The 25,897-nt window shown below is 41.6% G+C and overlaps 5 non-coding genes across 5 annotated transcripts; 1 reads left to right on the plus strand and 4 right to left on the minus strand.

Moving 5' to 3' along the window:
- Positions 1–6,505: 6,505 nt before the first annotated feature.
- On the minus strand, positions 6,506–6,578 carry trnar-ucg (transfer RNA arginine (anticodon UCG)). Its single transcript has one exon. It is a non-coding gene; the product is annotated as a tRNA-Arg (tRNA).
- A 5,108-nt stretch (positions 6,579–11,686) lies between these two features.
- On the minus strand, positions 11,687–11,759 carry trnar-ccu (transfer RNA arginine (anticodon CCU)). The gene has a single exon. It is a non-coding gene; the product is annotated as a tRNA-Arg (tRNA).
- A 2,689-nt stretch (positions 11,760–14,448) lies between these two features.
- trnar-acg (transfer RNA arginine (anticodon ACG)) lies at positions 14,449–14,521 on the minus strand. Its single transcript has one exon. It is a non-coding gene; the product is annotated as a tRNA-Arg (tRNA).
- Positions 14,522–16,144: 1,623 nt separating this feature from the next.
- trnas-gcu (transfer RNA serine (anticodon GCU)) lies at positions 16,145–16,226 on the plus strand. Its single transcript has one exon. It is a non-coding gene; the product is annotated as a tRNA-Ser (tRNA).
- Positions 16,227–24,863: 8,637 nt separating this feature from the next.
- Positions 24,864–25,005, minus strand: LOC138232369 (U4 spliceosomal RNA). The gene has a single exon (XR_011187101.1). It is a non-coding gene; the product is annotated as a U4 spliceosomal RNA (small nuclear RNA).
- Positions 25,006–25,897: the final 892 nt, after the last annotated feature.

Here is a 25,897-nt window from a genome sequence, read left to right on the forward strand (position 1 = left end):
GAGGGCTGAAAAAGCACTACAGAAACATTATCGACTATAAAATAATGTAATTAGGCACAGAAGAAGTTTACAGCACAGTACAATAATAAATGCTGACCATGACTTTAGAAGCATAAATTACCTTACACTCAATTTAAACACAAGCTGTCTTTAGCCCTCTAAGCTGGTTCATACAGAAATGTAGAGAACCAGGCTCAGAACACACAGCTTCATTAGCGAATACATATGCAGAACAACTAGAGAAGATGTTTTACAGAGGATGGATTTTTAGAAACATCCCATCAGTGACATCACTGAAGTCAACTCCTAGGTAACTGTCGTGTGGATAGTTTCACAAGAATCAGACAAAGGTTTAAGCATCGCTTATTTTAGATAAAACTGCAAAAAAAAAAAAACAACCCATAATGTACTTCTTTGCGGCTCTGTTTGCCCAAATCATATATTCACAACGTGAAATTAGAAAATAATATTACGTAACCAAAAACCGCAATATGGAAACAGAACCTGTGTAATTGTTGACAGATGATGTACTCGTACCATTTTTACAAGACGAACTACAACATTTAAAAAATGACTTGTATGTACTTGATATCTCTAATCAATCCACTGCACTGCATTAAAACAAAACAAAAACTAAAACGCCCTGGGCATACCGTTTCGCGCTTCTTATCAGTTGCTCAAAAGCAATTTGACCGTATGAAATGCATAATATAAACCTAGAAACATATACGTGAGGAGTATTTACATAGTATCGGTGTCAAGACATACCTCTCAAATACTGTAAATCAAGTTAAAAATATCTCAAGACCGATTCTGGTCATAATGAAACCATGTTTCGTGTATGTTTTCTTTAAAGTACCGAGACCAGCCATATACTGTATGTTTATGTTCCAAAATTAATATCGTTTATGGCCTTCACACGCGTTGCAGCATGCTCCTATTCTTTTTATGCTCAGGCACTAAGATTTCCCTTCAGTGGTAAAATTCCATATAAATATTCAATACTTAAACGGGCACAATTAAGACATTAAATATACATATACATATACAAACTGTATACAGTACAGTTTGCATACGGTAATATGTTTATGTTCCTAAATCAACCTCTTTTATGAGCATGTGAAAGGCATGGTGAATCGATTCTCAAAAATTACTGTACTTTGCATGATTGGAAAAAAATGCGTGATTGCGAAATGCTGTGGTGTTACTTTTACAAAGACGGTCAATGAAAAAAATAATGTGGACCAGGGCAATACTTTGAGTTTACAGCTTGTCCAAGGTCATTTATGATTAATACTATTAGTAATATCTTCATTAAAGACTTTGATGGCTACAGCTCAAACATGAGAAGTTGAGCTTTATTAGCTCCACCTTGCGGAAATTCCAGATACTATTATTTTGCTAGCGGTATTTACCGGTAACTCGTGGTATTTACCGGTAACTTGTGGTAGACTGCGTACAGCGTACGCCCGCGCATTTTGAATGGCTGCATCTGTAGCAATCATATTGTAGCAGACACTCATTTGCCTGTTTCACAAATTATCATATTTTGCTAGAGATTCTGTTTGGGATACGGATGTGCATTCTGACAGCAATCTCTTACAAAAAATGATTTTACCTTATGCCCTTCTTGCCTCTTTGGACAATATCGCCATCTTGTGGTCGTTGTTGGTAATGTCTAGACAATATCTCCATCTTGTGGTCTTTGTTGGTAATGTTTTCTTATGCCCTTTTTTATTTCAATTCTCTATTAGTTGATTCTAGAATCTCTACAATAGAGTTGAAAACATCAGTTTTATAGCAGACAATATGACATTATTTATAGTCCAATTAGAAATTTATTACCCTGTTTTTAACATAATAACAAATTAAAATTGATTAAAACTAAGTTTGGAACACCAGGGAACATAAAAAATGATTTTTAGGAAAACCATGAGGTTCTCTGTGTCCGATGCCTGCAAGGGGAGAAAGCTAGAATCCTTTGATTTTTCAAAATTTGAAAATAAACATTATATAACAACAGCTTTCATTCCTAGGAGTGAAAAACAACCATTTTTGAAGACATATTAGTTTCTAAAACACTACAATAAAGTTAAAAACATCCATTTTATATTACATTATTTTTTGTGAAATAATTAAATTGGCTTATTTCTCTCGCATTAAATTGGCTACAAATGCAAGAATTCAACCAGATATTCTTGTAAAATGTATACTGTTGCATTGCAGTTAGTTAATGTAGTTAGTCCATAGTCAGCAATCTAAACTTTATTGTTAAGCTTTAATGATTGATGTTGTACCAGTAACCTTTAGAAATACTATAGTACTTCACAAATGCTTTGTGTGTTTGGAAATCTTTTGAGTAAAAGCCTTATAAAAATAGGTTTAGTTTTTACAGGACATCACAAAGAAATAGGATGGTATAATTCTTATAATTGCTTAGTGATTGTATTTGGAAGATTATGCACTAAACAGACTTCAGGGATGCCAGTGGATCATTGTGCTATTTGGAATTATTCCAAAAATCAAGTGACCTCTTTGCTGTAGTATTTTTAGTATTATTTATTTAGTATTAATAAAGAATAGATTTATTAAAGTCATGCGATGTGCAAGCAGGATATGTAAAATAATTTAAAATAAAGTTTTTTATTATTGTTATAGAGAAACATGATCAGATTTTCCCTGGTTCAGAAAAAAGACGATTAAAATCTGTAATCTTTCCACTTGTATGTCATCAGACATTAACGAGTACAACCCCCCTCTCTGCCGGAGTGCTGGCTGTGATGAATTAAACCAATTTCACAGGTATTTTCAAAGTAGGAAGTACAGTGTTAACTAGTAGATGGCCTCCTCAATGAAATCACTTCAACATGCTAATGCGTTGGTGTAACAGTCCCGGCGTGGCAAGCTTCCAATGTCAACTCGACTCGATTGGAAGACAATGAACGTATTTTAGCCCTAAATGAATTAACAGCAAACATGGTTTACATAAAAGACATTTTTCCAAGAAAGTTTATAATAATACGATCTATAGTTGAAATCTGAGCCTAAATATAAAGAAAAAAGCATTTTCAGAGAGCAATCACGCTGTGTTTATGTAGAAAAAGCGATTAGGCTTATGAGCAATCTAATTACCTATTCGCTTAAAACGCTATATAAAATAAAGTTTATTTAAAGATGAATGATAAGTGTCGCAGTTTAAATAATTTTCGTAGTAGGGCTTGGACAGATTCCAAGTGCATTTTTGCAATTTAAGTTGCATTGTCCAATGTGATGTTGTAATACAGTTTAGAATACAGTAAGTCTAAACTGTATCAGCTTTATTTATGGGTTGCAATTTAGAAAAAGTCAAAAACCGCACTCAAAATGCAATTTAGAGCTTTCTGGCAAGAGGAGACACCCAAATTATAATGTAACATGCCACTGTTTGTGCATGAACAAAGTTATACTGCAATTTTCCTTAGATACGCAATTAAAAAAAATAATTTTTTTGAATCCCCGGCCGAACACATTCCATAAGAATCAGCGCTTTTATACAGTATATCGCCTTTAAACACATATATTTAAACACGCGTTTACGATTTAAATCAAAACGCGATTCAAATCAATATAAATGTTTATTTTGTAACGCATAGGTGACTATTCATTGTTATTAAAAAAACGTAAATTCGATCATGTTGTGATATTTAGAAATATAAATTTGTTTTGATGCGAGTGAGGTTTTATTTAATCTCTGACCAAGGGAAATGTTTCATTTTTTCAAAGAAATGTTTGTTAAAAATTAAAGTCATAGTTCCATGAGATTCAACCACAAACCATGTGACATAGGAGTCAGGAACCTAACCCACAGCACCACCAGCGCAGACACATGCTGAGGGCTGAAAAAGCACTACAGAAACATTATCGACTATAAAATAATGTAATTAGGCACAGAAGAAGTTTACAGCACAGTACAATAATAAATGCTGACCATGACTTTAGAAGCATAAATTACCTTACACTCAATTTAAACACAAGCTGTCTTTAGCCCTCTAAGCTGGTTCATACAGAAATGTAGAGAACCAGGCTCAGAACACACAGCTTCATTAGCGAATACATATGCAGAACAACTAGAGAAGATGTTTTACAGAGGATGGATTTTTAGAAACATCCCATCAATGACATCACTGAAGTCAACTCCTAGGTAACTGTCGTGTGGATAGTTTCACAAGAATCAGACAAAGGTTTAAGCATCGCTTATTTTAGATAAAACTGCAAAAAAACAACAACAACCCATAATGTACTTCTTTGCGGCTCTGTTTGCCCAAATCATATATTCACAACGTGAATTAGAAAATAATATTACGTAACCAAAAACCGCAATATGGAAACAGAACCTGTGTAATTGTTGACAGATGATGTACTCGTACCATTTTTACAAGACGAACTACAACATTTAAAAAATGACTTGTATGTACTTGATATCTCTAATCAATCCACTGCACTGCATTAAAACAAAACGAAAACTAAAACGCCCTGGGCATACCGTTTCGCGCTTCTTATCAGTTGCTCAAAAGCAATTTGACCGTATGAAATGCATAATATAAACCTAGAAACATATACGTGAGGAGTATTTACGTAGTATCGGTGTCAAGACATACCTCTCAAATACTGTAAATCAAGTTAAAAATATCTCAAGACCGATTCTGGTCATAATGAAACCATGTTTCGTGTATGTTTTCTTTAAAGTACCGAGACCAGCCATATACTGTATGTTTATGTTCCAAAATTAATATCGTTTATGGCCTTCACACGCGTTGCAGCATGCTCCTATTCTTTTTATGCTCAGGCACTAAGATTTCCCTTCAGTGGTAAAATTCCATATAAATATTCAATACTTAAACGGGCACAGTTAAGACATTAAATATACATATACATATACATATACAAACTGTATACAGTACAGTTTGCATACGGTAATATGTTTATGTTCCTAAATCAACCTCTTTTATGAGCATGTGAAAGGCATGGTGAATCGATTCTCAAAAATTACTGTACTTTGCATGATTGGAAAAAAATGCGTGATTGCGAAATGCTGTGGTGTTACTTTTACAAAGACGGTCAATGAAAAAAATAATGTGGACCAGGGCAATACTTTGAGTTTACAGCTTGTCCAAGGTCATTTATTATTAATACTATTAGTAATATCTTCATTAAAGACTTTGATGGCTACAGCTCAAACATGAGAAGTTGAGCTTTATTAGCTCCACCTTGCGGAAATTCCGGATACTATTATTTTGCTAGCGGTATTTACCGATAACTCGCGGTATATACCGGTAACTTGTGGTAGACTGCGTACAGCGTACGCCTGCGCATTTTGAATGGCTGCATCTGTAGCAATCATATTGTAGTAGACACTCATTTGCCTGTTTCACAAATGATCATATTTTACTAGAGATTCTGTTTGGGATACGGATGTGCATTCTGACAGCAATCTCTTACAAAAAATGATTTTACCTTATCGCGGCTTTGCCCTTCTTGCCTCTTTGGACAATATCTCCATCTTGTGGTCGTTGTTGGTAATGTCTAGACAATATCTCCATCTTGTGGTCGTTGTTGGTAATGTCTTCTTATAGATAGATACTTTATTGATCCCGTGAGGGAAATTGCAGTGCAACAGCAGCTTAACACACACAACACAGCCACAGTGTAACAAATTATATAATAATAGTACAATACTGTATATATACTGTATATATATATGAAACAGAAATAGAAACAGAAACAGGAATCGCTTACTACCTGGAGAATCTCTGTAGGAATATCTAGCATTTATCAATGGAAATAAAAGCTGCTTTAATACAGTGCATGTTCAAACTCAAACCCTCAGCTGCTGTTCTTGTTTGTTTTGGGACAAATTGCAACTGAGCATCGCATGAGCCGTTACGTACCCTTATCTGTTAGGGAATTTCAAGGGAGGAGTTAGGTCAGAATGGGTAGGCTGCAAAACAACAAGTAAAGATTTATTCCAAGATGAAACGTTGTGGCGGTTTTCTTATCTTTTCAGCATGGACTAAACTTTTACGTGTTCCTTATATGCTATATATGTATATATTAGCACCAATGTCGTTCTTAAAAACTAACATGAAATTGTCAGGGACATTCAGCTATATACAAAGACGAGACAGACAAAGTAATAATTCTATATTAACGTGGCCTACATATTGACGCAATGATCGAACTAAGTGACGTGTTCTGATTCAGATCCCCTGCAGTTCATGCCAATTAGAACAATAGCAATGCTGATTCCTACCCACCCTACTGAGCACAAATTCAGCTGCTCTCCAGTTCTGTTCTGCATGTTTTTTCATTGCAATTGAGCTCGGAGCTGGAGATGATCTCCATACAGTTCTGTGTTAACTAGCCCGCACTTGTGTGCTAATTTACGGGTTGTGGCAGATGCTTTTCTATAGTTCATATACATGACGGCAACCTGTTACCGAGGAACCTGAGAGGTTTAAAAGCCTCACGAGCCAGGCAGGACTCGAACCTACAATCTTCTGATCCGAAGTCAGACGCGTTATCCATTACGCCACTGGCCCATAGAACATGCGCTTGCACTCCACCACAGAGAGCTCTACACTGCTACTAGTAGTACACTTCCCCATCTAAATTTTCACAGCAAGAAACTTGTGTTTCCTACTATTTTTATCAGGTTTAAAATATCATCTCCTTAAAACAGAAAAAGTGTTGGTGTGTCGTGCTGAAATTCTGATTGATTTTGAATTCAAAGAAAAAAGGTTTTCTTCCAAAACACCGTGAAATTGTCACATCTTGCAGACAATAGGTGTATTCCATGTTGAAAAGAGAAGAAAGAAAACCATGGAGCCTTTTACAGGTGTGAGGCTTCTTCAGGTGTGAGAAGATCTCACGGCCGAAATGCTGTGTTTCCGTTCTTCTCTTTTCAGCATGCAATAAACCAATTACTTGTTCCTTTGCAGCCGAGGCATGCTGACGTAGCTACCCAGCTGAACATCTTGCAGACTCTACAGTACTTCTCTCCTGTAGAAGTAAAGCAGGGCTTGCTGGGTGAGCTTTTGCTCCGGTAAATTAGGTCACGTGTCATGTTAAATCACTTCTTCTAAACACAACATTTGCTGGTGCTAGCTTTCCCCATGAAAAGAGACATTTCCCTTACAGTACATGACATATCGTTTTTATTCTATCAATAAGTATAGAAATAAAACAAAAGAAAAAATGTTGTCGCCAAAGAATGCACAGCTCTGTCGCCTTGGGGAGGTGTCAAGGGCATTGAGCTCCTTGGACATGAGAAGTGCCAGATAAATGCCATTTCTCATCATTTCTCTTGGCGTCAGTTCTGCTATTAAATGGGACGGAGGCAACGGGCTCAGAGAGCAGGTTAAGTGCACACCGAACGCAGATGTGTCCAAGTGTCTGTAAAAGCGCGGTGCTCTGCTGGCGCTGTTCCCTAGTGGCTTAAAGTGCCTGCCTAGTAAGCAGGCGATCCTGGGTCTGAATACCAGCGGTGCCTCTCTCCGTGTCTTGTTGTGCCGCATGTCTCATTTCAGACAAACATGTACAGCTTGGTTCAGTTTAATGCAAGAATTCATTTCCTTTCTGGAATAACTTGTTTTTGAAGAAATCCATACAGCTTGTGAAAGATGAAATCCATTTCTTGGTTGTCAGTGGAAAAAGATTGCCGGCTGCAAGAAGCGCAAGTGATTGTTTTCTTTGACCATAAACCTGCAAATGTAGGGCGCACAAAAGACTGTCAGACTCTGTGGTGCTGAAAAGTTGGTGGTTCAAGCCCCTCCAGTATGCGTGTCTCAGTTTTTCCAATGTAAACATCATCACCATCGCTAAAGAAGATGGCGCAGAAGGCTCCACAGCCGAAACGTTGTGCTTCTTTTCTTCTCTTTTCAGCATGGAGTAAACCTTTGCTTTATCCTTTGCAGCCTAAGCATGCTGACGCAGCTACCTTTCTCTTAACACGCCTCAATCATTATTCACCAAAACGATCAGCAGAATAAGTCGCCTTTGTGGTGATGTCACTCCTCTGCTTCACAAATGTCCTTAGTGACGGGCCATTTCTTTCTGCCATTTTTCCGGAGCGGTTATTGATTGCTCCATCATTTCCCTCTTACTTTCCATCACTAGATTGAAAAAAAAAACAGAAACAGGCTGACAGGACGACAATCAAATTGCAAAAACTCATCAAAGCACTCGATAGAGTATTTGAATCCACAAGTAGCTACGAGCAACTTTGTCCTGGCTTGCATGAAAGTCGGAAAATGTCAAAAAGAAAAAGATGGTGGCTTTTTCATATTCGTTCTTTTATTTTTAGTTCGTTGCTTCTTCTGTCCATTGTCCTCCTGCCTGGCTCTTGACCTGTGACTGCTTGAACGCACACAGTAGACTTTCATGCAGGGGATTTGTCCTGAGCCTCTGTGAAAGACCCACCCACCCCCATAAATAACTGCTCTAGAAACACATGAATGCAAAACTAAACCACAGCTTAAAGAGGAGCTTGTCATGACCGCCAGGCAGTTAAGACCAACTCTTAAGCAATCTAAACAGCACCAGCAGCGGGTGATTATTAACAAACGCCGCCGCACGAGTTAACCCACCTGCACACACTCCACCGTGCGGTACGCAGTGCTATTTTTACCATCTTTACCTGCTTCCCACTGGTATTGAGTCTACTCCTTGAGAGCTCTTCCTGGCGTTTTTTCCATTACCTCGTTTATTCTGGATATTGGACTCCCCTTCTGCCTTTTCGACTTTGGACCTCGCCTCTCACCTCGGACTGTTTGCCACCAGTGTTCTCCCTGGATAACGACTTACCTTACGCCTCTTGACCACGAAACAAAGCAAAGCAGAGCAAAACAAAATGAACAAACGAAAACCCTCACGTCCCGCACTTGCATATAACGCCGTTACTTGCCCAAGCGGTATTATACGTCATCCTAGAACTGCACCCCGGGGCGTACGGTATATGGGAACGAGCACACGCCACGAATCGTCTCGAATCACTCCCTACAGCTGTAAGGCGCTTTGAAGCGTGCACCCCCAACATTCTTCTTTGCGCATCTGTGAAAGGTAAACTCTTGAGCAAACTCTGAACCAGCTCTAAGGAAACTAATCCGATTAGACGTTACTTTGACTCATCTTTTAAGGGACCCTTGTTAATTGGAGAAATCAATGATTTCGAATGAATTCTGTATGCGTTAAAAGACAGCTATACACAGAAAACATGCAGGACACTTCTCATGATGTTTCCCGAGCCGAAACACAGTGCGTTTTTCCAAGCCATCTGACAAAGCCCGCCCACTGAAAACTGCAGCAAATCGTGTAAAGACGTTCAACTTTGTAACTACTGCACGCACAGGAAGCAGAATAAATTCCTCTTTTCAAACTGTCAAAGGTTTGCTTTGCGAACACTGCAGGACATCGCACAATCTCTTTTGAACGGGGACAAACGATTTCTTATGGGGCACAGTAAGTACAGACGTTTAAAAAGCTCAACTCATGCCGACGATGCAGCATGAAGAAGCGCAACCTAACGTTTGCATTCCTAGCAAATTCCTTTATTTTTTGATAAATAAAGACAGTCTTGTTTAACAAACAACACACACAACATTTTACATTGTCAATTCAATTCAAATCAATGTATTTCTATATAGCGCCTTTCACAACAAGGTTGTCCCAAGGCACTTAACAATGCAAGTTTTTAAGAGCCTTGTGTCTAATATGCCGCCTAGGTTACGTGCTGTCTTTTTGAGGCAAATGTTTAAATCCTCTGAGTTAAGTGCTGAAGTTATAGTAGTCCTATCAGTATTGTTGCCTCCGATCAACTGATCCTCATTTTTCTCAGAGTTGAGTAACAAAAAGTTTTCACACATCCAAGTATTTCCTTCCTTAATGCATTTAACTAAACTGATAATAGAAGAGTTGTCGTTTGGTGTAAACAAAATGTTTATTTGAGTGTCATCAGCATATGAATGAAAGTTCATATTATTTTTTCATATTATCCTACCTAGCAGCAGCATGTAGAGAGAGAGAGCAATATTGGTCCCAGCACTGATCTTCTGGTACCCCAAATTGAACTCGTGACATTGATGAAGCAGTACAATTATTAGATATTTGAACATAATGAAAACGATGAGTAAAATGTGAAGTAAACCACTGAAGGACGGTTCCAGATAAGCCAACCTCAAACTCAAGCCTGTGTAACAAAACAGAGAGGTCAACCGTGTCAAAGTCAGCTCTAAGATCTAGAAGCACAAGCACTGTTGCATTCCCCGCATCAGTAGCTAAGAGAATATCATTTATGACTCTTGTTAATGCAGTTTCAGAAACCAGACTGAAATTTCTCAAGTATATTATTTGAATCCAGATACGATTGACGTTGGGCAACAACTATTCTCCCAAGACTTTTAGATTGAAATGGGACCTTTGAGACAGGCCTGTAGTTGTTAAGAACTTGTGGATCCAAATTTGACTTCTTAAGGAGCGGTCTAACAACCGCTACCTTAAATTGATCAGGTACAATGCCTGACGCAAGCGATGCATTCATCATACTAATTATAGGTCCTGCCAGTCCCTCGAGGGAATCTTTGACTAGCTGAGTGGGGATGGGATCTAGCGAACAGGTGGTTGACTTTGTCTTACGTCTGTGTTCATGAGTCCACCATAAGAAGAAATCTGAACAGGAGTGGTGATCATGCGAGGTCACCATGGAGGAAACCACTGCTCTCCCCCCCAAAAAAACCACCACTGCCCCTCTCAAGATTGCTAAAGACCACATGGATGTTCCACAGCAACTCCTGGAACAATGTTCTGTGGACAGACGTGACAAAAGTTGAACTTGTTGGTAAATGTGCACAGCGTTATGTTTGGAGATAACAAAACACTGCATACCAACTCCAAAACCTCATCCCACCTGGGAAGCATAGCGGAGGCTGTACGGCTTGCAATCATCGAGGGACCGATGAATTCCAAGATGTATCAGGAAAATCTACAGCAGAATGTCAGGGTGTCTGCCTGTGATCTAAAACTCGAAAGACGCTGGGTCATGCAGCATGACAAAAACAAAGGAGTACATCAACAACAGAGTGGCTGAAACAGAAGAAATTCCGTATTTTGGGATGGCCAAGTAAGAGTCCTGACCCCAATCCCATTGAAGTGCTGTGGCGTGATCTGAAGCAGGCCGTTCAGCGCAAGACATCCCAAAAATATACATGAACTGAAATAGTTTTGCATAGAGGAATAGGCCAAAATACCTCCTAACCGCTGCTCAGGTCTGACCAACCGCTACAGAAAGTGGGGGTTGAGGTTTTTGTCATAAAGGAGGTTCCACTAGCTCCTTAATATAAGGGTTCACATACTTTTTCCATCAATGACCTTGATTGTTTAAACCATTTGGTCAATAAAGAAACAGCAATGTCAAATGTTGGGCGTGTGTTGTTTGTTAAATCAGACTCTCTTTATTAATTATTATGACTTAGATAAAGATAAGATCACATGTTAGGAGCCATTCATGCAGAAATCCACATCATTCCGAAGGGCTGTTTACAAAAGTTTTTCTCCCAACTGTATGTGAGAGAAAAGCAGAGACGCTCACTGAGTAAGGTGGGGTTGCAGCTTTGCAAATCACAAGGACATTTGTACGCTCAAAATGGGACAGGAGCACCCCAGATGGGACTCAAACCCACAATCCCTGGCTTAGGAGGCCAGTGCCTTATCCATTAGGCCACTGGGACACACTGGGTTGGGTCGATCACGCTGATGAGAGCCAGTTTTTTTTTCCTTTGCTTTTTCAAAGGGATCCCCAAAATTAGGAAAGTTAGGCAGCAGAAGGTTTACTGTGACCTGAGACGGACCAGCATCCAATCACGGTGGTACACACACACACGCTCTCACTCATCTGAGCTACACGGCTACCAAGATGATCTCAGGTGCGCCGAGCTGGTACGGAACATATTGAACTGATCGACGGCGAATTGTCTCTCAGACAGGCTTTTCACTTCTGAGCTCCCTGACTGACAGTAATCAGCTAGGTAGTGAAACAGTCAGCTGCTTCTAAGCCTTAAACAGCTGCATCTCGGCGCTTCCACAGAGAGATGATTTGAAAGCCAAACATCGCCCATTGGGAACACCTTACTATCACTAGTTTAAGAGACTCTTAAGGTCTTGCAGAGGTGCCTGTCTAATAGCATGCGCTTTGCAAGCTATAGGTGTTTAGGCTGAGGCAGAATGCCTGTTAACAAAATGTTTTTCTAAAGGGGCCTCGCACTCTTTTCCAAGCAATGGTCACCATCCCAACCGAGTGTCACAATGTAGTCATGTCCTAGGACATCACCTGTTAGTCTCCATTTGTCTGCCACCAACACTTTAGGTTACGGGGTCACAACCGCACCCCGGAGACCAGAGGAGCCGTTGGCGTTCTGGCGGCGCAGATTGGGCTGAAGGTGGGGCGCTTGAATCTCGCTGTTGGAGGCCGTCTGAAACTGACCCAAGCCTTTCCCTTGAATTAAATGTAAATAAGAAATGAACCCCAGATGCTCATGGAATCAATCACGTGTTTCCTTTGAGCCGTTTCAGAGACTGCTCCAGAGTTTACCTTGCACAGATGCGCAAAGATTAATGATGGGGGTGCACGCTTCCAAGCGTCTTACAACTGTAGGGACTGATTAGAGACAATTCGTAGCTTGTGCTCATTTCCCTCTGTAACGCTTACGGCCGACAGGCACTGTGTAAGAGCCGGCGTACAAGAGCGGGTGACGTCACCGCCCTTCCCTGTGATAGCAGGACCACAGCTACCGGGCTGTGGAGAGATCTCTCTTTAGCTCACGGGGCTAGGTCGCTGCAGAGAGACGCGGAAGTCCCGGGTTTGAGCCTCCAGTCGGGATGGGGCCGACCAGATGCGGCAAGGGCGCCCGCCTGAGCCCCCGTTGCGTTACATCTCTATTCCCCGTGTTGCAGTGGTAAGATGACGTAAATTCCTGCTTCGACACGTAACGGGATTATAATCAAGTGCAGGAGCTGAGGGCTTTAGTTTTGTTTCGTTTTCCATGGCGTTCGTAAGCGCGCAAATCAAAGGCAATTCCTGCGTCTAACACGAATGTAAATGCTTTTGAAAGTGCAGTGTGGTGCAGCTTGTAAAATCCTTGTCCACATTTTTGGTTTGTTGATGTTTTTTCTGTCTGCCAAAGTTGCATTTTGACATCCGGACTGGGGGACTTTATCATTTGAACGTGAAGCCAGCCTTAAACCCTCTGAGGCGTGTCTGTCTGCCGGCACAAATCTTGTGAAAGGTATTTTTTTTAACGGAGAGCAACTTTAAAAAGGTTTCCGCAGCCACCTCGCAGTCCGTGTTAGATTATAGGAGGAATGCGGCGGTGGCGGGCTCGCTTTTGTCGTGGTCGAGTGGTTAAGGCGATGGGCTCGAAATGCGTTGGGGCTTCCCCGCGTAGGTTCGAAACCTGCCGACTCCGGCGTCTGCCGCACGTCGCCTTGTGCCTGCGCGGCAGAAGTGAAGTGCTGCTTCTCCTTTCCTGGTACTATAACAACGCGAAATCACTTGGACCCGCCGCCATGGGAAGCAATTCTTCAGATAACCACACATTTTGCGTTCGCACCTCTGGTGCTCTACTTATGCCTTTGAAAACCTAATGAATAAAGCTGAAAGAACCGACACGATATGTAGGTGCTGGTAAAGCACGCAGTAAAGAACTGTTAACAGCAAGGGTTTCAGTGGGTTAACTGAGGAGAAGGCGTGATCGCTAATTGTTGACTTTTTATTTGGTGTTAGAAACACTCTTACTGTGCATGACGTGCAACAAATGTAGCCACAGAAATTGCATCACGCTTTCATGTATGCTATTGCAGACACCAACGTTGCCTAGATAGAAAACCGAAAAAGCCGTGGGTTTGCTTGCTGGTCTGAAGGATCTCTCTTCGAATCTCTATCATTTGTCAATGGAAGTAAAAGGCGCTGCAATCTCATACGTTCAGAATCAAACCCGCAGCTGTTGTTCGACTTTTTTTTCTTGACTAATTACAACTGAGTGTCGCATGAGCAGTTACATAAACTTGTCTGGTATATTTGAACACAAATGCCGTTCTTCAATTAAAACTAACAGTACATTGTCAGGGACATTCAGTTCTATACAAACAAGAGACAGACAAGAGAATATTTCTACCGTTCATGTGGACTACGTGTTGACTTACTGATCGGAATAATTGAAAAGTTCGGGCTCATAGCCGATGCAGTGCGTGCTAATTAGAACAGCAACGCTAAGCTCTCAGCACCGTACTGAGCCCAGGTGTTTTTCTAAAGCTGTCAGGTGCAGTTCATTTACATGAAGGAAATATCTTACTGGGTACGATTACAACGCAGTAAGTAGCACAGACTACTTAGGGAGTAGCCCGATGTGTTTAAAAACAACCCGAGCCAGGCAGGAGTCGAACCTGCAATCTCCTGATCCGTAGTCAGACGCGTTATCCATTGCGCCACTGGCCCTGCTGTGACACTACAGGACTGTAACCCAGTGAGATGAGCACTGCACCTAGTAAAATATTACCCCCGGTCCATTCTTTTCCAAAAGTGAGAAACACCTGTTTTCTACATTTTGTCTGTTTTAAAACCATATCTCTTTAAACCAAACCAAGAGTTTGTCTTTTGCACTGATATTCTGATTCATTTCGATTTCAAAGAAAAAAAAACATTATCTTCCAAAACATCATAAAATTGTCCATTCTTCCAGACTCTACTTCTCTCTTGTAGTAGTACAGCAGACCTTTCCAGGTGAGCAGATCACAGAGTCCGAAATATGCTTCCTCCATCAAGCAAAGTACCTGAACATGACTCTGTCTTCATAAAAGCGCCCCTGTAATAAAGAAATTAAATCCGAAATCAAGAGGGCAGTTGCCTACTGAAGTTCAAGAAGTCATCAATTTTAACCTAGCAACACATTAAAGGCTGCATCTATACAAGTACGATTCTAGAAATGCTCACCAGATTACGTTTTAAGAAGGAACTGCGCCTCAGGTTCCGCCGAGATCTTAACTTGGATGGCAGGATTCAGAGTCCGGAGTGCGGACTGATGGCGCACGGAGGGTCCACATACTGTGGATCCCTCAGTTTTCTTCCGCGTGTTTAAACCGCCAGCGTGTGACTCCCCTGTCCCCGTGACCTCATTGCTCTGCTCTCGCCTCTGTGCAGCTGAGCCCGACTCATGGTAAAGTGGAAAAAAATATGCCCTCATTGTGGGATTTACTCTGGATCGAGGATAGATGTCACCTTTTTATCAATGAACAGGATGTATGTGATGTGGCGACTAGGTTCAATTTTGTATCCTTTTAAAAGATTAAGGACTGGGGTGAGCGTGATTTACCACCCTTTCAGCTAAGAACCCGACATGAGCACCGTTTAAGCTGCATAGACTCGGTCGTTTAACTCTTCTCCATTAGCAGGGTTAAGGTTAAAGAAAAAAAACATTGCTGACTTCTTTTTTTTTGCCAGCCGCTAGCGCTGATTAGCAATGTTTGTATTTCATGTTTTGCAAGTTCCATCCATTTTAAGAAAAACAAGTCGCGTTAAAGACAGGAAATGAATACTTGCATTTAATTAAGTCTAGCCGTAGGCGGTTGTCTGTAAGGACCAGTTCTGTTCGAGAAAACAGAACAAAGAAGGCACCACTGGGATTCGGACTCAGGATCTCCTGTTTAAGAGACAAGCGCTTTAACCAACTAAGCCACGGCGCCCCGGGAGTGTTGTCCTTTTGCAGCCACTTGGACACACCACTCAGACACATCTGCATTCGGTGTGTGCTCCGCCTGCTCGTTGAGCAAGTTGCCACCTTTACATACAATAGCAACATCGACACCAAGAGAAAGGATGACAAATGGCTTTTATCTGGAACTTTTCATGTCCAAGGAGCTCAATGTGCTTTCTGTGTACAACAGGGCCACTGAACTCCACACTGGCCACTGAACCACAGCAGTGGCTTGCTGGCTTGACATCTCGCAAGGAAAATGTTGAAATCGCATGTGGAACAGGAAAATGACCCTCGAGTACGAGGGAAAAAAAAGAAAAAGATCATCTGGAGCGCGCCAACCCATGTCTGGACAGCCCAGTTTCATCGACGAGGTGGCCGAGTGGTTAAGGCGATGGACTGCTAATCCATTGTGCTCTGCATGCATGGGTTTGAATCCCATCCTCGTCGCTCTCTACGTTTGACGTTGGCTCTCCTTTTGTTTGCTCCAGTACTAGAGCCTTACATTTTCTAGCGGTGGCTGAACATGGTATAGTAGGCTAACGTTGGTATCGAGCAGTGGTAGTAACAGTATTTACGTGCCGCTGCTGCCAAGTGGCTCTGGGTTGAGACCGCGTTTTCACTTACTTGCAGCACAAACGGAGAAAGCGATTTTTGACAGTCTCTCGAGAGACTGCGCTAGGTGTTTAGGGATAGACTTTGTCAGTTCCCCCTGGGATGATGGCCTCTCAAATAGTTTGTGATTCCTCTAGACGTTTATACAGTAGAAGCCTGCTTCGTGGCTTAAATCCAAGCTAAGGAAACGAGTTAGAGGTCTGATGCAGAACTGCGAATTCAATGAACAGGAACACTACAGTACATTGCACTGTATGTGTGAGGAAAGCTGCCCCCTTCTGTTCCTTGTCGACCGAACAGAGGACTGTAAAAGATACCGCCAAGAAACTTTAGGATGCTGGTTGGAATCCAGCTCCAAAGAAGCCCCTTTGGGTGTTATGTAATCAAAAAGTTAGAACAGAGAATCTCCCTTTGATCAAAAGCGCAACAGAACTGTTTTCCGTGGAGCAGGTTTCAGACCCGTAGACCTGTTTTATTTGTAGGGCAGGGCGCATTCCCAAACGCGAATCTTCTGTTTTAGAAATGCTTTGGGCGGCGTGAAGTGAAAATAAGAAGTGGGCTCCAGATGCACATGGAAACAATCAAGTGTTTCATCCGAGCTGTTTCAAAGACTGCTCAACAGCTTTCCTTTTACAGAGGCCCAACGATTAATGATGGGGGTGCACCCTTCAATGTGCCTTACGACTCTAGGGAGTGATTGAGACGATTCGTAGCGTGTGTTCATTTCCCTCTATTCCCCATGTTGCAGTGGTAAGATGACGTAAATTCCTGCTTCGACACGTAACGGCATTATAATCAAGTACAGGAGCTGAGGGCTTTTGTTTTGTTTCGTTTTCTATGGCGTTCGTAAGCGCGCAAAACAAAGACAATTCCTGCGTCTAACACGAATGTAAATGCTTTTGAAAGTGCAGTGTGGTGCAGCTTGTAAAATCCTTGTCCACATTTGTGGTTTGTTGATGTTTTTTCTGTCTGCCAAAGTTGCATTTTGACATCCGGACGGGGAGACTTTATCATTTGAACGTGAAGCCAGCTTTAAACCCTCTGAGGCGTGTCTGTCTGCCGGCATGTATCTTGTGAAAGGTATTTTTTTTTTAACGGAGAGCGACTTTAATAAAGTTTCCGCAGCCACCTCGCACTCCGTGTTAGATTATAGGAGGAATGCGGCGGCGGCGAGCTCGCTGTAGTCGTGGCCGAGTAGTTAAGGCGATGGATTTGAAATCCATTGGGGACTCCCCACTCAGATTCGAATCCTGCCGACTACGGTGTCTGCCGCACATCACCTTGTGCCTGTGCAGCAAAGGCGAAGTGCCGCTTCTCCTTTCCTGGTACTATAAAAATGCTACATCGCTTGGTCCTGCTTCCATGGAAAGCAGTTCTTCAGGTAATTCTACTCTCTTACCAAAGCTGTTAGGTTCCTTTCCGTGGTGAGATGGGTTGTCATGCAACGCTGCCACATAGTGCCGACAGACAAGTGTGTTGCGAGAGAAGAGAAAAGTGTTTGAAGATTTAAGAGTGTCTTAGGTGGAGCCAAAATCAAGTGTCACAAATGCAAGTGGGAAGATTTCCAATGTTTAATATGGTCAAAATAAGCGGAAGTTACCAGCTGGTCCGGCACAGTCTGCCATGCTTTTGTCATATACTGTAAAGTGGTGTGGAACTGGGTGTCGAACTGGAGCCTCACCATTTGCATAAGTGAGGCTCCAGTTATACATCGAGTGTCACATTAAATGACAAAAATGAAGAGAGTTAAAGCACCTGGAGAGGTTTTCTTACAACTTTTGAGCTGACACAGTTTTGGAAAATGTTTCCTTCACGCTGCACTGAACAACATAGGCAGCCAAGAGTCTCCAAAACAAAACAGAATGGACAGATAGGAGAAAATTCCCACTCGTCCTGAAGTTCCCAAAATCCAGCACTGAGCGTAAACAAAGTGTCTAAGTAGCGTGGGAATGCTAACCCTAACCCTAGCTGGAGTTTGAGCAATCCGGCACTGAGCGTAAGAAGATGAGTCAAAGTAACGTCTAATCGGATTAGTTTCCTTAGAGCTGGTTCAGAGTTTGCTCAAGAGTTTACCTTTCACAGATGCGCAAAGAAGAATGTTGGGGGTGCACGCTTCAAGGCGCCTTACAGCTGTAGGGAATGATTCGAGACGATTCGTGGCGTGTGCTCGTTCCCATATACCGTACGACCCGGGGTGCAGTGCTAGGATGACGTACAATACTGCTTGGGCACGTAACGGCGTTATATGCAAGTGCAGGACGTGAGGGTTTTCGTTTGTTCGTTTTGTTTTGCTCTGCTTTGCTTTGTTTTGCTTTCCATCGCGTTGGTAAGAGCGTAAATAAAAAGGCGATTCCTGTGTCTACCACTAATGTAAGAGCTATTTCAAGTGCGACGTGGTGCGGCTTTTCAAATGCTTGTGGGCATTTCTCTGTTGTTGATTCTTTTTTTGTGTGTAACAAAGTGGCATTTTCATGTCCAGACGGGGAGACTTTATCATTCCGACATGAAGCCACCCTTAAGTCCTCTGAGGCGTGTCTGTCTGCAAGGCTTGTATTTTGGAAATGTTTTTTTGAAACGGAGAACGACTTTGAAATAGGCTTCCGCCGGCGCCTCGCGATCCAGGTAAGATTGTAGCAAGAACGCAGCGGCGGTGGGGCTTGCTGTAGTCGTGGCTGAGTGGTTAAGGCGATGGACTAGAAATCCATTGGGGTCTCCCCGCACAGGTTCCAATCCTGCCGACTACGTTGTCCGCCTTCAGTCGGTGTGTTTCGGCACAAGCAAAGAAGCGCGCCTCTTTGCTGTTCCTGGTGGTTTTAAAACGCCCAATCGCTTGTACCCGCTGCCTTGGAAATAAGTTCTTCAGCGTCCGCAAATGGCATTTTGCAGCTGGAAGCAGATGTCGACGCGTTTTGCACAGAGCACCAAAAAAGCGTCTTTTTTGAAGGCTCAGGCAGTGAGCATTGGTGGTTCAGTGGTAGAATTCTCACCTGCCACGCGGGAGGCTCGGGTTCGATTCCCGGCCAATGCAGTGGCTTTTGCAGCGAGCGGCTCCATCACTTGCATCCCCTTGCAACTCGCAACTGAAAACCCACTGAAGCTAAGCAGGTGTGAGCCAGGTCAGTACCTGGATGAGGATGAGCTACAGGGAAAAACAAAGCTTCCAGCTGGAAGCGGTGTTAATGGTGCCGGCGGGGGGGGCGCTCACCCTGAGGTCTGTGCGGGTCCCAATGCCCCAATATAGTGACGGAGATGCTGTGTTGTAAAAGGGTGCTGTCTTTTGGATGAGATGTAAAACCGAGGTCACAGCGCTCTGTGGTCATTCAAAATGACCACCAAAACCTTTGACAAAAGCTCTTGGTAATTGATGGTCTTCAATAATGCTTCTCCTTTAGGTACATTTTAAATCAGCTGAAAAATGCTGTGAAATGGGGGGGCACTTCAGGCCAGTGTAGGATTTGGGTTACAAGAACCATGAAACTGCACGAGAAAGCCCGTACACTGAATTACACAGCTTTCTATTCAAAGGAGGACAAAATTCCCTGAGTTTGATTTTTTGCAACACAGAGAGGAGCACTGTCGTGAGGCTGGTTAGCTCAGTTGGTTAGAGTGTGGTGCTAATAACGCCAAGGTCGCGGGTTTGAGCCCCGTACGGGCCAGGTCTAGGTCCAGGTCCCTGTTTGTGAAACAGGCAAATGACTGTCTCAGGGGCCCATTCCTCATTCTCAAGACACATGTATGCAGTATGTACACCGTGCATTCAGCAATAGGGACTGAATACACCACAGGTAAGGTTAGAAGTCATTCTGAGGTGCCACATATGAGGGATACAGCTAGGCATCCAAAATGTAGGGTTTGAGACCCTTCAGGAGTACTGCATCCTTTGAGACAGACCTGTGCATGTTAAACAAATGATCATTTCTTTTGGCATTAGGGACTAAATATACTAAACATATGATGCTAAAATGTTATTTTCACATATATTAATGTAATAAATGATTGCTTATGCTTTATAAACAAATCTAATTAAAATAAAAGCTTAAGTTTTGTATTTATCTTGTACCATAGAACAAGATTTTCTTTGTATTTCAAGCCCACAAAGTGTCCAAATGACGCACTACATGATATAAGGAAGATTATCACATGCATATCGGTATTATCTTTCTTATGAAAATGCATTCCTTTCATTACCTTTTACTTTTTAAAATGAACTCAAATTGAGTATAATGTAATAATTTAAGTAGAATAGATTCTAATAATATAATGATCCAGTGTTTTGCACTACTTCACTGCTTCACTGCTCTATGCCATCTGGAAATAAATCCTCAGACTGCTTACTGCCCTGGGCATGTACCAATAAATTAAAGGAGCACATCTGTTTATCACTGCGTTGAAGCAGGAGACACACAGTCTCTGCAAACACATCCTAGATACAGTGTTCCAGCACCTTTGACCTCATCCAGAACGTATCATTTCTTGAAAGGGATTGCTGTCCGAATGCACATCTGAATCCCAAACAGAATCTCTAGTAAAATACGATCATTTGTGAAACAGGCAAATGACTGTCTCAGGGGCCCATTCCTCATTGTCAGACACATGTATGGAATGCTTTCACCGTGCATTGAGCAATAGGGATTAAAAACACCGCAGGTAAGGTTAGATGTCATGTTCTATGATCATTTCTTTCAGCATTAGGGACTAAATATACTAAACGTATGATGCTAAAATGTTATTTTCACATATATTAATGTAATAAATGATTGCTTATGCTTTATAAACAAATCTAATTAAAATAAAAGCTTACGTTTTGTATTTATCTTGTACCATAGAACATGATTTGCTTTGTATTTCAAGCCCACAAAGTGTCCAAATGTTCTATGATCATTTCTTTCAGCATTAGGGACTAAATATACCAAACGTATGATGCTAAAATCCTGAAAAAAGGATGTGCTCCATCTCGTCAGTAGATTGGATTCCAAAACTGATTTGGGTCAATATACATTACCTTTGAAATTAAAGTACAGTCTACTGTAGGGAACCATCAACTTAGAAAGCATTGGCCTTCCCTGGGGGTCAGGTAGGTGCAAAAGATAAACCTTTATCCTATCTTTATCTTAAGATAAGTGGCCAAGCAGTATTTTTCCAAGTTTCACCAAGCACATCATGTTGCCATAGTAGACAAAGTTCTATAAAATGTTAAATAACTTTTAAAAAAAGCATCTTGGTCTTACAGTACTGTACAAGGTGAATTAAACTGTCCCTGGTAATAAAAAGTAATTAGAAGCATCTCAGAAACTTTATCTCTAGAAACATTAGCTGTTTTATATCATGTAATTTAGTGTGATGTTGTCAGAATTCAAGGACATTATCACACACAGAAATTGGTTCAGTTAAATCTAAAAAACACAGCTAAACATGGGTTTAAATGTAACAGAAGTCTTACCTCTTGTCAAAAGATTTAATTCAAGAAGCGATGTAATAAATTATTGCTTATGCTTTATAAAGAAATCTAATTAAAATAAAAGCTTAAGTTTTGTATTTATCTTGTACCATAGAACATGATTTTCTTTGTATTTGAAGCCCACAAAGTGTCCAAATGATGCACTACATGATATAAGGAAGATTATCACATGCATATCGGTATTATCTTTCTTATGAAAATGCATTCCTTTCATTACCTTTAACTTTTTAAAATGAACTCAAATTGTGTATAATGTAATAATTTAAGTAGAATAGATTCAGGTAGGAAATATAGAGTCATGATGTTTATGGCTGACATCATTTCACATGGGTGAATTTTAAGCTAAGAAATAAAAACATTTACAATGAAGATACCATTGCTTAATTTTAAATGCCTTTAAAAAATAAATACCTCCTGAGAATAATTTGCCACTCCCAGATCCTTGGTAAGGTACTGTTTGAATCCAATCAGGAGAGGAGCATCCAGGGAGTGCTTTCTATAGAGTCCAGCTTGGGCCACTCTCTTCCGGCCTGCTGATACTTTTTAACTACTCAGGGCCTGTAAGGATATAAAACACCGGTTTAAACATTTTATACCTATAAGACAAATTAGAATTTTAGTAAAAAATTGATACATCTGAAAAATAAAAAGTCTTACTGCTGATAGAGTTCTTCAGAGCTCACATCTTCCCCTTCCTTATCCGCTTCTGTTTCAGTTTCTAGAGCAGCCTCTGGCATCTCTTCCTCCTGGACAGCGGCCTCTTGCTCAGGGCCGCTGGAATGCAGGTAGATTCTTTTCAACATGCTTTTACATAATATGTTGTAACAATGATTTCAAAAAGAAACTACAGAAGCCTTACAGATTAAAAATATCTCACCTTGCCAATGTGTCTTCAGGCTTCCCATGTACAAAAAGGCCCAAGGACTCTAGCAGTCTTACAACCACTATCCTGTTTGCCTCACCAGACACGATCTCTATTCTGTGGTAATCCACGATGACCCCGTTCTTCAGGTGATTCATCATGTCCTCCCTCGCCTGTTGAGAGGCCATCCTGATCTTTTCTGCCGTGGCGTGCTTCATACACGCCCTCTTCAAGTGAGCAGGAAGCTGATCAAGAGTATTCAGGCACATCTTGCACACCAGGGGAATCCTCGCGGGTTTCCTTTGAAAATAAATAATACCATCTGTGTATAGAAACAAGCTAAGACTGATTTCTTAAATTATCCTTAATTTTCTCTCTCATAGTTTGAGCATAATGATTTTATTGCATTTATATAAGAATTGCTCATTGCTCCTAAATAAATAATGGTTTCATAAAAAAGTGAACACTTACTTGGTCTCAGTCACAGACTTTCCAATAGAAGCCATTGTGGAGTTCAGCAACTGCAGGTCCTAGAAGTGGGGAAGGAATTTTAAAAAAGAAATTGAATTACAATACAGAAGGAATGGCTGAGGGATCACTGAAATATATATATACAAATTCCAAAGACTGAGTCCATATAGAAACAACTACCTTTCATTTTCAGTATAAGAAAAAAAAACATTATCTTCCAAAGCATCATAAAATTGTCCCTTCTTCCAGACTCTACTTCTCTCTTGTAGTAGTATAGCAGACCTTTCCAGGTGAGCAGATCACAGAGTCTGAAATGAGCTTCCTCCATCAAGCAAAGTACCTGAACATGACTCTGTCTTCATAAAAGCGCTCCTGTAATAAAGAAATTAAATCCGAAATCAAGAGGGCAGTTGCCTACTGAAATACAAGAAGTCATCAATTTTAACCTAGCAACACATTAAAGGCTGCATCTATACAAGTACGATTCTAGAAATGCTCACCAGATTACGTTTTAAGAAGGAACTGCGCCTCAGGTTTCGCCGAGATCTTAACTCGGATGGCAGGATTCAGAGTCCGGAGTGTGGACTGATGGCGCACGGAGGGTCCATATACTGTGGATCCCTCAGTGATCTTCCGCGTATTCAAACCGCTAGCGTGTGACTCCCCTGTCCCCGTGACCTCATTGCTCTGCTCTCTCCTCTGTGCAGCTGAGCCCGACTCACGGTAAAATGGAAAAAAATATGCCCTCGACGTGAGATTTATTCTGGAGCGAGCCAGTGTTGCGCATAGCTGCCTTCAAAGCAGTTAACCCAGGTTCGATTCCCGGCCAACGCAGTTGCGAATGTTTTTAAATGCTGTCATGAGCCTTGGATTGTGACTAGCAAAGCGAAGCCTTTTGAAAGAGCTAAAGCACTGCAAAACGGAATTGAAGGAGAACCTTACAGGGGATTCTGAGCAGTGTCTGCATACATGCAGTCAGATAAAGGTGCCGAAAGCTTGAGCTACTCTCAATGTCATGCTGCCCTTCCCCGGAGTAAATCTGTTACATTGAAAGAATGCTTCTGGCAGGTTCAAAAAGGGACCCTTGTTAATTGGAGAAATCAATGATTTCGAATGAATTCTGTATGCGTTAAAAGACAGCTATACACAGAAAACACGCAGGACACTGCTCATGATGTTTCCCGAGCCGAAACACAGTGCGTTTTTCCAAGCCATTTGACAAAGCCCACCCACTGAAAACTGCAGCAGATCGTGTAAAGACGTTCAACTTTGTAACTACTGCACGCACAGGAAGCAGAATAAATTCCTCTTTTCAAACTGTCAAAGGTTTGCTTTGCGAACGCTGCAGGACATCGCACAATCTCTTTTGAATGGGGACAAACGATTTCTTATGGGGCGCAGTAAGTACAGACGTTTAAAATGCTCCACTCATGCCGACGATGCAGCATGAAGAAGCGCAACCTAACGTTTGACAGACAAAAGCCAGGCGCCGCTACGAGCAATATGAAACCAAACTGACAGCACACGGCGTTTCGCGCTGACACAAAAGTAATCTCGACAGACGCCGTTCTCTGCATAAAGCTGAAAGAGCTAAAGAGCGTTTCTGTTGAGACGTAACAAGCTCGTTTCTTTCTACCATGATATCACCGTGACCAAATCTGTCTTTAAACACCTTGCTCAGTCTCTGACGAGACTGTCAAAAATTGCTCTCGCCGATTGTATTGCAAACCGGCGGAAGCGGGGTATTGGGAAAAGTTTTCAACTAGCAATAATCGCGCCTCGGCTAAACCTCACAGGCTACGATACTGCCACTGCGCAAAGCTGACGGTTGCCAGGCAACCGCGGGGATCCTATGGAAATCGTTATCGATCGTCTCATGGCATGTCGTTGCTATAACGCTTCATATTTGTCGTCTTCTTCTTCTTCTAGCTTGAGGTTTTGAAGAATTTCATGACAGACAAGGGCTCCGTTGGGAACAAAGGGCGTTGTGAGAAAACCGTTGCTTATTTTCAGCAGCAGAAATACAACCCTTTAAATACAAGATGACAGAACAATGACGAAGGGCATGCCGGGAGGAACTCATGCACTACAGAGGAAAGGGGGCGGGCACGTACAGTTCACATTCAAGCCACAAGTACTCTTCTTGGATGTTGCACAAACAAATCCTAACGTCTTGAAAGCATTGCAGCATGTTTGTGTCCCACTTCCCGTGGCTGCGGGACGACTGACACAAACGGACAAACACAATCTGTGGCGTTTAGCGTGACATAGTCTTGCAGGCATAGTGCTGTCTCACTGCAATATTATACCGCTGGAGGAAACAGTCCATCTGGCCATGAAACTCATTTGAACGTCTAGCTACAGCAACTAACAATATCATGATTTATTCAGGATGTGTGGAATCAGCACGTCCCGGAGACAGCTTCCGAAATCATGAGCATTCTCTGGTGGTAGGGGCGTTCAAGATGGCGCTCAGGTGGGAGGTAAAGTTTAGTGGTTGGGGAGTTTTTTTGAGTTTTTCATGACCTGAATGTTAATTTTTGCTTTTTTTGACTACAGAAAAATAAGGACTTAACACTAGTTGTTTAAACTTCAGTTATAATTGAAAGAAAAAAAACCTTTTTAGGTTTAAAAAGTCCGATATGAGTAACACTGGGAAAAGAAAAGAGAGTGCTGGGTCTTCGAAGGAGAACTCTAAGATACCTCAATCGTATA

The sequence above is a fragment of the Lepisosteus oculatus genome, unplaced genomic scaffold, assembly GCF_040954835.1.
Source record: "Lepisosteus oculatus isolate fLepOcu1 unplaced genomic scaffold, fLepOcu1.hap2 HAP2_SCAFFOLD_63, whole genome shotgun sequence".
Taxonomy (NCBI): Eukaryota; Metazoa; Chordata; class Actinopteri; order Semionotiformes; family Lepisosteidae; genus Lepisosteus; species Lepisosteus oculatus.